The 13,760-nt window shown below is 35.9% G+C and overlaps 1 pseudogene; it reads left to right on the forward strand.

Annotated features, from left to right (window-relative positions):
- Positions 1-2,854: 2,854 nt before the first annotated feature.
- On the forward strand, positions 2,855-3,484 carry LOC121677146 (annotated as a pseudogene).
- The last annotated feature ends 10,276 nt before the right edge of the window (positions 3,485-13,760 follow it).

Raw genomic sequence — 13,760 nt, forward strand, 5'->3', positions numbered from 1 at the left:
AATTTTATCATCTTTCCATATTTTTATTTAAGTTGTAACTCGAGTCTTCATCCCTATCTTGAAATTCCCCGCCTTCTAATAGGAATATTTGGATAATGTGTGTTTTGTCTCCTAGCATTCTTTATTTCTTTTTTCTCAGTCTTTGTTTAGGACTAAAAAAATTTTTTAAATTTCATATATCTTTTAAAAAATAATCCAATCACCATATGTGTCTATTAACATTATTTGTTCAATGATATTTAATGTTTCTGCTCTAGCGTTTAGAGTGTGTATGTTTAGTCTTGCAATCTGTCATAATGTGGTAATATGACACTTCATGGCAGTAAGTACTTCACAATATACATTGGTTTTATTACTAACACATTTCTGTTATAGCTATCATTACTTTTATTTTTATAATATAGAAACCATGGATTATTATATTGAGCTATCAGAAGTATAATGAAGGTGATGGGAAGTTGATTTAGTGGGTAACAAGTTGCAAAGTATGAGGACCTAAGTTCAAATCCCTCTCAGTAACATAAAAAGGTAGGCATGATTACATATATACATGTAGTCCAGCACTGTGCAAGGCTGAAAGAAGAAGATCCCTGGGATCTTATGGGTACCAGACTCATCCCAGAACCTATGAGAAACATTGTCTTTGAATGATACAGTAGGATACCTGATATCCTCATGGCTTCAATGCTTACACGCATGCACACACACACACACACACACACACACACACTTGTTAAATGTATGCAAATATGTGAACAAATACATATACCACATATCTTACACACACTCCCATACACACAAATGAAAATATTATGTATGTAGTGAAGTTCACAGAATATAAAACATCATGTGTTCCCTTGTTTATCCATGTCCAAAATAGTATGATCTTTGCAGGCTCATATTGCAATTTGGTATCATTTTTGTCCTTAAGATATTATCAGTTAATGTCTGTGGACCTAACAATGAGGAATAATTTTGGTTCTCATTGCTCCTGTTCATAAGGAATAATGCTGTTAGATGTGTCTTGTTTGTCTTGTTTTTCTTTGTTCCTAAACCTCTGCCCACTATCATTTAAATCTCATTGTTTTGGGAGTCAATCGATTAACATTCTTACATCTGTTCCTATTCACCCTGTGTGTTACCCTCTTGCTGCTAATTCTGAACAATTTGATTGTTGTATGCCTTTTAATTTTTCTTTAATGTATATATGATCTTTTATATTTTAAGATTCATTGTAGGTTTTATCTCAATTAGGAAAAAATCAACTGATCTTTCTTTCTAAATACTAATTATTCTTGGAAATATAAATGACCTCAGAGCTTATAAAAATCCTTCCCAATAGTTGTTTATCACATTCTCCTTCATTTGAAATAGATCTAATTCTTCTAACTTTAAATTCATGAATGTGCTGTTTTCAATAACTCAGGGCTATTAATTGTATCTAAATCACAAATGCACGCTCATTGTGCTAAATGGTTTCTTTATGCTATTCTTGTGCCTATATATCATGTACTTTTGTACAACTCATGTCCCCATTATTCTTTCCTCCCTCCCACACTTGCCCTCCAATCTGTACAAATGTCTTTTTTCGAAATGTCTGCTTTCTGTTTCCAGCCATTTGTCAAGCCCAAATGCTGAATGAGAAAGTAAATGTAATAGTTTGTGTTCTGTTTCTGCCTCTTTTTCAGTTAACATGATGATCTCCAGCTCTATCCATTTCCTGACAAATGACATATTTTTGTTCTTTTTGTTTTATTTTCTTCCTTTTGTTCAAAATAGATTTTCTCCCATGTAATGTATCCTGATTATGGGTTCTCCTCCCTCTACTTTTCTGAACCTTCCTCCCATCTGGATCAGTCCCCTTTCTGTCCCTCATTAGAACATCTAGTGATTTATTATGTACATATAAATTATATAAGTTTCATCTGCTGATGAACAACGAAGTTGGCTGCATACTTTAGCTATTGGGGAATGCTTCCGTACAGAGTGTTAATGATACTGCTGCTGTTCCTTCTTTGGATTTCTTTGGGCATGCACACAAGAATGATACGTTGGTCTGGCTTTCACTTCCTGGTGAAATTCCATACTAATTTCCATAGTGACCACAATAGTTTACATCCCTCCATTGGTGTAAGGGATCCATGCTAGCATATACGGTTTGATTCCTTGAAAATAACCATTCTTTTTGGAATGAGGTGGACTCTCACGGTAGTTTTGATTTAAATTGACACAGATAGCTAAAGGAGTAAAATATCTTTCATACTTTTATTAGTTGTTTCTATCTCATCCTTTGGGGACTGCCTTTTTGATTCATTAGTCTACTTATTTAATGGATTGCTTTCTTTGGTGTTTAATTTTTTGAGTTCTTTCATATTTTTACATAACACATTTAAACTGCAGCAGTTTAATCTGGACTTTATGATAAAATATATGTTCTAACTTACCTTTTTAAATATATGAAGTGATTGATAATAGCTTTAATGCCACTGCCTGCCCATTCTAGCACAGTGCCAGTGATATGTTTGTTTGGATGCATAGTGGTAATTATTATGAGTTAAACTTTCACCCTTATCTGCATGACTATACCTCACATGCAAAGTACTTTACTCAGTGTGTTACTAGTCATTTTTGTTCTACTCTAAAATCTGATTTATTCTGGAACCCAGGCTAGCTACTCGGAAATACATTGATCCTTTTGTATTATTATTGATATTTGTTAGTCAAGACTTGTGCTTTTAGTATATGGCTGTTTTTTAAAGATAATTCTGGGGTACATGGAGCTCCACAGAGAGTGTCAAGGCAAACAAGAGCCAGTTGTGCACTAGGTGACTCTGCGGAAGAAAATCAACTAAACATGAGTAAAAGAGAGCCTAAGAATCCAAGAGGGAAAATGTCCTCATAAACATTCTTTGCACAAACTTGCCCAGAGGAACATAAAAAGCACCCGGATGCTTCTGTCAGCTTCTCAGTTCTCAAAGTAGTGCTCAGAAAGGTGGAAGACCATGTCTGCTAAAGAAAAGGGGAAGATAGAAGACATGGCCAAGACAAGTAATAAAAGAGAAATGAAAACCTACATTCCCCCAAAGGGAAGACCAAAAAGAAGTTCAAGGACCCCAACACACCTAAAAGATCACCTTGGGCCTTTTTCTATTCTGAGTATCACCCAAAAATCAAAGGGGAATTCCATGGCTTATCCATTGGTGATGTTGCAAAGAAACTGGGAGAGATGCAGACCAACACAGCTGCAGATGACAAACAGCCTACAAAAAGAAGGCTGCCAAGCTGAAAGAGGAATACAAAAAGGATGCTTTTGCTTGCAGAGTTAAAGGAAAACCCAATATGGCAAAAAATGGGAGGGTAGGGATGTTCAAGACTGAAAAAAGAAGAAAAAGAAGAAAACGGAGGATGGGGGGATAAAGAGTATGAGGCAGAGGAGGAGGAAGAGGAAGACGATAATGAGAAAGAAAATTATGATGATGAATAAGTTGGTTATAGTGCATTTTTTTCATGTCTATAAAACATTTAACCCCCTGAACACAACTCACTTCTTTTTAAAAAAAAATGTAAGGCTGTGTAAGATTTGTTTTTAAACGGTACAGGGTCTTTTCTTGTACATTCAGTACATTATTGAATGTGTATTCAGAAAGACCTGTCCTTGTGTTTTTTCAATAACCACAGACCTTGCCTGGTACAGTCTGGGGGCTGTAAATTGGCAGTAAAATTTAAAGCACGTTCTTGTTAGTGCACAGCACAAATTAGTTACATTTGGGGAGGGTAGGTTTTTTTTCATTGTTTTGTTTTGGTCTTTTTTATCTTCAGTTGTCTCTGATGCAGCTTATCTGAAGATAATTGTTGTTCTGTTAACTAAGCACCACTCTGCAACTGCAAAAAAAATGCAGCTGTTTTGTTGACATTCTGAATGTTTCTAAGTAAATACATTTTTTATTTAAAAAATTATAATTCTGAATACTTTACCCAGACTCATGAACTGAGGTTTCCCAATTTAACTGGTAGCATTAACCACTACTCTTGGTTCTCTGTGAATATCGGGTCTTATTCTTAATATTTTACCAGTGACTCTTCCGTGACCTTAGATATATTTCCTGTATGTATTTGCTGACTGGTAGACTGTTGAGCACATGATGGTGTCACACCAGTGCTCTGTGGTATTCTGCTGCAACGTTCTCACTACTCTCTTGTTCTGATGTTCCTACTCTTGTAACTTGGTTGTGTCTGTAACATCTCAAGTCATAGAGCACACTGAGTTTCACACTTCATAAATCACTGCCTAAAGAGCCTCAATGTTATGGCCTCCTTCTTGTTTCCTAACTTTTGTGGATGAGGTTCAGAAATGTGAAAAACTTTATTTCCAATATTTTATGTGATTCCTTTTTTTCCTTCCTTCCATTCTTCTTTTAGATAGGAAACTCATTCTACTTTCCCTTTTTTTTGTGTTATGTAGACGGTAAATGAGTGATTTGATATCAGAAAATTTAACCAAATCATTTAATTTATATTTTCTTTATCAAAAAAGGAACAAGTCATTTGTATTAGAATTAAGTCATGGACATTCCATCTATGATGAATGCAAATAGACAAATATGGTTAATCCATGAAACAGAAAGTTGCAACACATTATCAAATTTTCCAAATTTTCTTTTCAAAAACATTACACAATAACTCATAAAAGATTTGATCAATTTAACCTCTATTTGAAAAAACCAGATACTAGGAAGGTATGAATTTTTGCTTAATGTAAAACTATTCTTGTACTAACGTATTTCATTACATTATGAATTTTCTGAAAAGAATTCAAGAATTTTAATATAAGCTTTGCATGAGAACTCAAAATGTCAAGCTACTATTTAATTTCAAAGAAATACTTGTACTACATATATTAAGCTTTATTCTAGCAATAAAACATCCCATCATACGTAGAAATTGTGGTAAGATATTTTTCATTACTTTCTTCCTAAGTTCCTTGAATTCTATTTCTATTTCCTAGTGATGATAGAGCTCTCTATTCCTTTATTGGCATCTCTAAACCAGCTTTTATTCTCATTGGTAATTTATCTCTTAAACTGATGTGGCAATTTTTTTCTTTGTCTTAATGTAAGATCAAAAAATCATTGTATATATTTTTCTCCTAAGTGTCATAATTTCAAGTGCATGTATTACATCTTGCAAGAAACAATATATATATATAAGAGAACAACACAAACAATATGAAAAATGGCTTTTGAGATTAAAAGCAAAGCTTTGAAACTGGAAAATAATAAGAAAATAATACTATGTGTTTTAAGATGCCATGAAATTGAATATTTTGGTTAATAAATTTTAGGAAAAAATATTATGTTAAGGATTTTAAGTGCTCTATAATCAGAAAGGGGTTTGATCTTCTTAGGTCAATTCAAATTTAAATTGCTATTAAGTAATTTTTAAACTGGAGATTTTGTTTAATTTTTCAATACCCATTTGTATATTTCTATTTCCAAATTCTGGCTACAAAATAAGATTTTGTAAAACCCCAAAATTTTCAAGTCTATATTATATAGTATCCACCTTTGTACGAATAAAGCAAAGTTCCAGCAATCCTTAATTTTCTAGCTTATAATTATTTGGATATATTTTCTGATTTCTGGGGTGTTCCTTTTTTTCTCCAGATAATTTTGAGTATTCTGGTTTTCTTGTTTTACTGAGGCTAAACCTGTTCATTGTAACATAAATTCTTATATTTCAGTGTTTTAGTAGCACTGCTTATTTTGATTTCTGTAGCGTTAGGGGAAGGACTTCATGTGTGAGTTATTTAGAAAGTCATGGTAAGAAAGCTCCTTGTCATGTTAGAGACTGCTGCATAAGTAAAATTCATAAAAAATATTAGAAGTTTTTAAGGAGACTACTAAGATGCTGTAAAGGAGTGGAGAAGATTATATCTAGCTATATAACATACGAACATATAGAAAATTAAAAAAGAAAACCTGTTGGGTAAGGTGACACATTCTTGCATTCCCAAAACTGTAGAGGTAGAGATGGGAGGATCATGTGGTCAAGTCAAGCCTATTTCTAAAGAAAATGTTTTTTTTTTAAATAAATCAATGGGAATGCAGGTAATCAAGGTATCCATATTAGAGAACACTCAGTGGGAGTCTTGAACTAACAACAAGAGCTTCCACACTTGCTAGCAGGGTTGACGTTTTTCCTTGCTCGTCGTGTTCTTTTTTTTAGAGATCTCTCTTAGAACAAATCAAATGTATTTGAGGCAAGCACTTCTGTCCGCTAAAATGATGTTTCAATTCTTAACATATATGCACCCCAAATAAGAATATTACAAAAGCTTAAATAACATATTAAACCCCACACTTGAAGCTCTAACTGAAGAAATGAGATTACGGAAGGAGACCAAGGGAATTCATATGGAAATAACTAAGTCAAAGTATCATTATTTGCAGACAATATGATAGTATACATAAGTAGCCACAAAATTTTTAAGTAGACGGCTACCAGACTTTCAAAGAAGAAATAATGCCAATACAACTGAAATTATTCCACAAAACGAAAACAAAATAAACACTGCCAAATGATGGAGGACTCCCATTGGCTAATAAAGAAACTGCCTGGCCCATTTGATTGGCCAGCCCTTAGGTGGGCGGAGTAGACAGAACAGGAAGAAGGAAGTGAGGTAGATGGCTCAGTCAGATGCCACGCCTCTCCTAAGTTAGACAGACCGCCGTGCCTCTCCTTGGAGAGAGATGCCAGATGCAACGAAGCTCCAGCCCAAGATGGACGTACACTAGAATCCTTCCCCGGTAAGACACCACTTTGTGGTGCTACACAGATTATTAGATATGGGTTAGTCAAGATGTGAGTAAGAGCCTGAAAATAATGGGCCAGGCAGTGTTTAAAAGAATACAATTTGTGTGTTGTTATTTCGGGGTATAAGCTAGCCGTGCAGGAAGCCAGCCCGCAGCTCCACACTACAGCCAAATTCATTTTACAAGACTAAAACAACCCTGATATCCCAAACCACAAGGAAATCAATAAAGAAAGAAAATTATAGATCAATTTCCTTCATTATCATTAGTCCAATAATACTGAATAAAATACTGTCAAACAAAATCTAAGAATATACCAAAAACCCAACCACCATGATCAAGAAGGGTTGATCCCCGAAATTCAGAGATGGTGGAACATACAGAAATTTAATTATGTAAGTCACTGTATAAACAAAGTGAAAGAACAAAAAAACACATAATTATCTCATTACATGCTAAAAAAACCTTGAGAAAATTAAACACCACTTCATGATAATAATCTTGTAGAGATCTGGGATACAAGCATAATAAATAAATGTAATATAGCACATTGTAAAAAGCCAATAACCAACATCAAATAAAATGGAGAAAAACTCAAAGCAATTCCACTAAAATGAGGAATTAGATACTCTCTCCTTTTCTACTCAATACAGTACTTGAAGTTCTAACTGAAGAACTAGGATAACTGAAGGAGATTAAGGGAATAAAAATTTGAAAGAAACAAGTCAAAGTATCATTATTTGCAGAAAATATAATAGTATATATAAGTAATGCCAAAATTTCTATCAGAGGCCTGCAATCTCAGTGGAACTCTGAAGCACAGCTTGCTCTAATACTGAGGAAACCTAAGAGATGAGTGAACAGCCACATGGCCGGACATCACACTCTCTATGACCTCCCCAGCAGGACAAGCCCCCCACTACTTCCCCAACTCCCTTGGCTTTTCTAGCCAGCCAGCAGGGAGTTTCCTGCAGTTTGGCTTATCCTATCCGCAACCTATCCAGTTACTCAAACCTGCCCAAACTGCCCCCAAAACCTGCCTACTCTCCTGCAATCTCAGTGAAGTCTGAAAAACAGCTTGCTCCAATACTGAAGGGACCTAAGAAATGAGTGAACAGCCACATGGCAGATGCCTGCTCTTTAGAACCTCCTCGCAGGACAAAACCCTGGGCCCCTTCGCCAATTCCCTTGGCTTTTCTAGCCAGCCAGCAGGGAGTTTCCTGCACCTAGGCTTCCCCACAACCCATCCAGCTGCCATTCAAACTATTGGCTACACCTGCCCCCAAAATGCTCCTGTAATCTCAGAGGAACTCTGAAACACAGCATTCCAATACTGAGGGAACATAAGAGGTGAGTAAACAACCACGTGGTGGGATGCCCCACTCTCTAGAACCTCCTCAGCAAGACAAAACCTAGGGGGCCTTTCCCAACTCCCTCAGCTTTTCTAGTCAGCCAGCAGTGAGTTTTCAGCAACTAGGCTTCCTCCAAACCCAAACCCATCTACTGGATCACCAAAGCTACTAAACACATCTTGCCTAAGAGCTGAGAGCTTGCTCTAATAATAAGGGGACCAAGAGCATGCTACAACACTGAGGGAAATAAAAGAGAACACCAAGAGAGCAAACTAGGAGAGAAAACCAAGAGAGCAGTTGTATAGATCCAAGTCCTCAGAGGCTTTCTGAGACAGACATTGACAGTACAGAGCAGACCATGAAAAACTCCCAAATACTCAGACAGTCACAGCAAGGACTGAACCAAGATGCAAAGACACTGCCGGCTTCATTTGAAGGAAGAGATGAGTAGACACCCATGTAAGAATTTGTCCAACAACCTAAAAAGCAACATGGTAACACGAATCCAGCAGTCACACATTAGGAAGACTTGATCATCCTAAGCCAGAAGAAGTAGAAAAAAATGACTTTAAATGTAACTTTATGAAATTGATAAAGACCTATAAAGAAGAAGTAAAAAACTCCCTTAAAGAAATGGAAGAGAACACAAACAAAAATAGAAAGAAATTAATAAATCCCTTAAAGAAACCCAAGAAAATCAAGAAAAAAACAAATCAAACAGGTAATGGAAAGAGTTTGAGACTTGAAGACTGAAATAAAAGTAACAAAAAAAGAAAAACTGAGGAAATTCTGGATATGAAAAATCTGGGTAAATGAACAGAAACACAGAGACAAGTATAACAAATAAATACAAGTGATAGAAGAAAGAATCTCAGGTGCTGAAGATACTATAGAGGAAATAAATTCATTGTTCAAAGGAAGCAATAAATCCAACAAATTCTTAACACAAAACATTCAGGAAATCTGGGACACCATAAAAAGACCAAACCTAAGAATAATAGGGGTAGAAGAAGAGGAAGAACTCCAGCTCAAGAGTGATGGAGGAGAGTTATCTGTCTATGTTACTTTCATTGGATAATTAATAAAGAAAACTGCCTTGGCCCTTTAAGAGACAGAAAATTAGGTAGGCGGAGTAGACAGAACAGAATTGTGGGAACAAGGAAGCAGAGTTGGGGAGATGCTTCAGGCAGTCTCCATGCTTCTCCTCTCCGAGATGGATGCAGGTTAAGATCTCTCCTGGTAAGCCACACCTCATGGTGCTACACAGATTACTAAATATGGGTTAAAGGAAGATGTGAGAATTAGGCAATAAGAGGCTGAAACTATGGGCCAGGCAGTATTTAAATGAATACAGTTTCCGTGTAATTATTTTGTGTAAAGCTAGCCGGGTAGTGGGACACAGCCCACCCTTCCTTCTACACAAGAGCACAGAAAATATATTCAACAAAATTATAGAAGAAAACTTTCCCAAACAGAAGGGTATCCCTATGAAGGTACAAGAAGCTTACGGAACACCAAATAGACTGAATCAAAACAAAATCCCCTTGTCGTATAATAATCAAAGCACAAAATATATGGAATAAAGAAAGAATATTAAGAGTTGCAAAGGAAAAAGGTCAAGTAACATATAAAGGTAAACCTATCAGTATTACACCCAACTTCTCAATGGAAACCATGAAAACCAGAAAATTCTGGATAGATGTGCTCCAGACACTAAGAGACCATGGATGCAAGTCCAGACTACTATATCCCAGCAAAGATTTCAATCACCATCGATGGAGAAAACGAGATATTACATGACAAAAAAACAGATTTAATCAATACGTATTCACAAACCCAACCTTACAGAAAGTACTAGAAGGAAAACACCAACACTAGGAAGTTAACTGCACTGACAAACATACAGACTTCTGATAACCCCCACCAGTATAACCCAAAGAAGGGAAACACACAAACACTACTACAAATATAACCAGAGTTAACAACATCTGGTCGTTGATATCACTTAATATTAATAGACTCAATTCATCTATAAAAAGACACAGGCTAAGAGAATGAATATGAAAACAGGATCCAGCTTTCTGCTGTTTACAAGAAACACACATCAACCTTAAAGACAGAACTACCAGAGTAAAGGGTTGGGAAAAGGTTTTCTAATCAAGTGGACCTAAAAAACAAGAGGGTGTAGCTATCCTAATACCTAACAAGATTGATTTCAAACTAAAATCAATCAGAAGAGATGGAGAAGGACACTTTATACTCATCATCAAAATGAAATCTCAATCCTGAACATCTATGCCCCAATACAAGAGCACCCACATATGTAAAAGAAATATTACTAAAACTTAAATTGCACATCAATCCCCACACACTGATATTAGGAGACTTCACTCACCAATGGACAGGTCAACCAGTCAGAAACTTAAAAGAGAAATAAGAGAACTAACAGATGTCATGAATCAAACAGACATAACAGACATTTCTAGAACATTCCACCCAAACACAACAGAATATACCTTCTTCTCAGCACCTCATGGACCTTCTCTAAAATTGATCACATACTCAGTAACAAAGCAAACTTCCACAGATACAAAAAAAAATGAAGTAACCCCTGTGACTTATCAGATCACCAGGAAATAAAGTTAGAATTTAACAAGAATAGTACTCGCAGAAAGTCTACAAACTCATGGATATTGAACAGTCAACTACTGAACCACCCCTGGGTCATGGAAGAAATAAAGACAGAAATTAAAGAATTCCTAAAATTCAACAAAAAATGAAGGTACAATGTATCCAAACCTATGAGACACTATGAAAGTAGTGCTAAAAGGAAAGATAATATCACTAAGTGTCCACATAATGAAAATGAAGGAAGCTCACATTAGTGACTTAGCAGCACACCTAAAAGCTCTAAAACAAAAAGAAACAGACTCACTCAAAAGGAATATTAGACAAAAAATAATCAAACTGAGTGCTGAAATTAGCAAAATAGAAGCAAAGAAAATAATACAAAGAATCAATGAAACAAAGAGCTTGTTCTTTGAGAAAATCAACAAGATGGACAAACCCTTATCCAAACTACTTAAAAGGCAGAGAAAGAACATCCAAATTAACAAAATCAGAAATGAAAAGGGGGACATTACAACAGATACTGAGGAAATTCAGAGAATCATTAGGTCTTACCACAAAAACCTGTACTCCACAAAATTGAAAAATGTATAAGAATAGACAATTTTTAGATAGATACCATATACCAAAATTAAATCAAGACCAGGTGAACATTTAAATAGACCTATAAGCTGCGAGGAAATAGAAGCTAGATTAACATAAAACCATATACATGGAATCTGGTAGAAGAGAATGTGTTAATTAGCCAGCCATGGATACATTTGCAAAGGAGACAACTTCCTAAAATGAACACCAATAGCTCACACAATAAGATCAACAATTAATAAGTAAGGCCTCATGAGACTAAAATTTTTTATAAGGCAAACAATACTGATAATGGGACAAATTTTCACCAACTCCACATCTGACAGAGGGCTGATATCTAAAATAAGTGAGATTTCAAGAAACTAGATGTCAGAAAACTGAATAGTACAATTAAAAATGGGACACAGATATAAACAAAGGACAGAAGAATCTCTAATGACTGAGAAACACTTAAAGAATTGTTCACCATACTTAGCCATTAGAGAAATGCAAATCAAAACTATGCTGAAATTTCATCACATATTTGTTGGAATAGCTAAGATCCACAACACAAGCAACAGCACATGCTGATAATGATGTGGAGCAAGGGTAACACTTCCCCATTGCTGGTGGGAGTACAAACTTGTATAGATACTTTGGAAATTAATATGGCTGTTTCTCAGAAAATTGGGAATCAACATACCTCCAAACCCAACAATACCACTCTTGTGCATATATCTTCCATCCTACCAAAGGACTCTTGCTCAACTATGTTCATAACAGGCTTATTTGTAATAGCGAGAAGCTAGTTACAACCTACATGTTTCTTAACCAAAGAATAGACAAAGATAATGTAGTACATTTACAAATAGGATTATTACTCAGCTATTAAAGGTATGACATCATGACATTTGCAGGCCAATGGATAGAACTCTAAAATATTATGCTGAGGGATTTTGATCCAGAAAGACACACATGGTATGTCTTCACTTGAAAGAGGATATTAGTTATAAAGTAAATAGTAATCATGCTACAATCCACAGACCCAAAGAGTTTATATAATAAGGACTTGGGGTAGGAGGGGCAATGCAATGATTTCTCAGGAAAGGAAAAATGGAATAGATTTCACAGATGGACTGGAGGCAGGTGAAGGTGGGAACATGGGAGACTAAGTAGGGGTTTGGGGAAGAGAGTGCTGGAGAAATAACTAGAATTGAGGAAGGAACACTTTAGGGGTGAGGTAGAAACCTAGTACAGTAGAATCTCCAATAAATTGATGAGGTTACCCTAACCAATACTCATAGTAATGGGAAATATGGAGTCTGAATCAGTCATTTTCTGTAACTAGGCAAGGCTTCCAGTGGTGATCAGAACATCAATCCAGGTACAAAACACTAAACCTACAATTTGTACTGTTGTAAGATTTGCTGGAATAATGATGGCACAGACTTGTGGGCATGTCTAGTCAATGACTGATCCAACTTGAAACTCACACAAGAGGAAGCCCATGCCTAGCACTTCCTTGATGGACAGAAATCAGAGGTCGGAAAGCTCTGAGACCCAGGATACAAACCAACAAAACTGGCAAAACATCAGTCTACAAAATGATTTTTTACTATATTATGCTCCACTTGTAGATTAGTGATGACCCCAATTGTCATTAAAGAGGCTTCATCCAGCAACTGATTGGAGCAGATGCAGTGACACACAGTCAAACATTAGGCAGAGTTTGAGGAATCCTGTGGAAGTGGGTGAGGAAGGATTGTAGAAGCCTGGAAGGGTCAAAGACACTACAAGAATATGGTCCACAGAATCAAATAGCCAGGTCTCATTGGGACTCACAGAAACTGAGACCAAAGTAGCGCTCCTGAATGGGTCTCACCCAGGTCTTTGGCAAATATTGCGGTTGAATGGCTTGGTGTTCTTGTGGAACTCCTAACAGTAGGAACTGGTCCTGTCTCTGACTCCTGCTCTTGGGATCCCTTTCTTCCTATTAGGTTGTCTCATCCAGCCTTGATATGATGGTATATGTCTAGTTTTATCATAACTTTTATGCCATGCTTGGTTGATATCCATTGGAGGCATGCTATTTTCTAAAGGGAAATGGAGAAGGAGTGGATATGAGGGAAAAGAGATGTTGGAGAAAGGGCAGAAAGGAAGAGGGTGACTGTGATTGGGTTGTAATGTGAGAAAAGAATAAATAAATAAAAAACAGAAAAAAAGGATCTACCATACCCATTACCTTATATACACTGAAATTAACACTATGTAACATCAGGTGTTATCCTGTATTCATTTTTCATGCAATATGATTACTAGGTACTTGTTATGATACTGACTTTTGGGTAATAATTTCTTATATATGATATCTACATTTTTGTCATTCTTCACAGAAAATTAAGAA

This window comes from Arvicola amphibius, chromosome 4, assembly GCF_903992535.2.
Source record: "Arvicola amphibius chromosome 4, mArvAmp1.2, whole genome shotgun sequence".
In the NCBI taxonomy this organism is placed as follows: Eukaryota; Metazoa; Chordata; class Mammalia; order Rodentia; family Cricetidae; genus Arvicola; species Arvicola amphibius.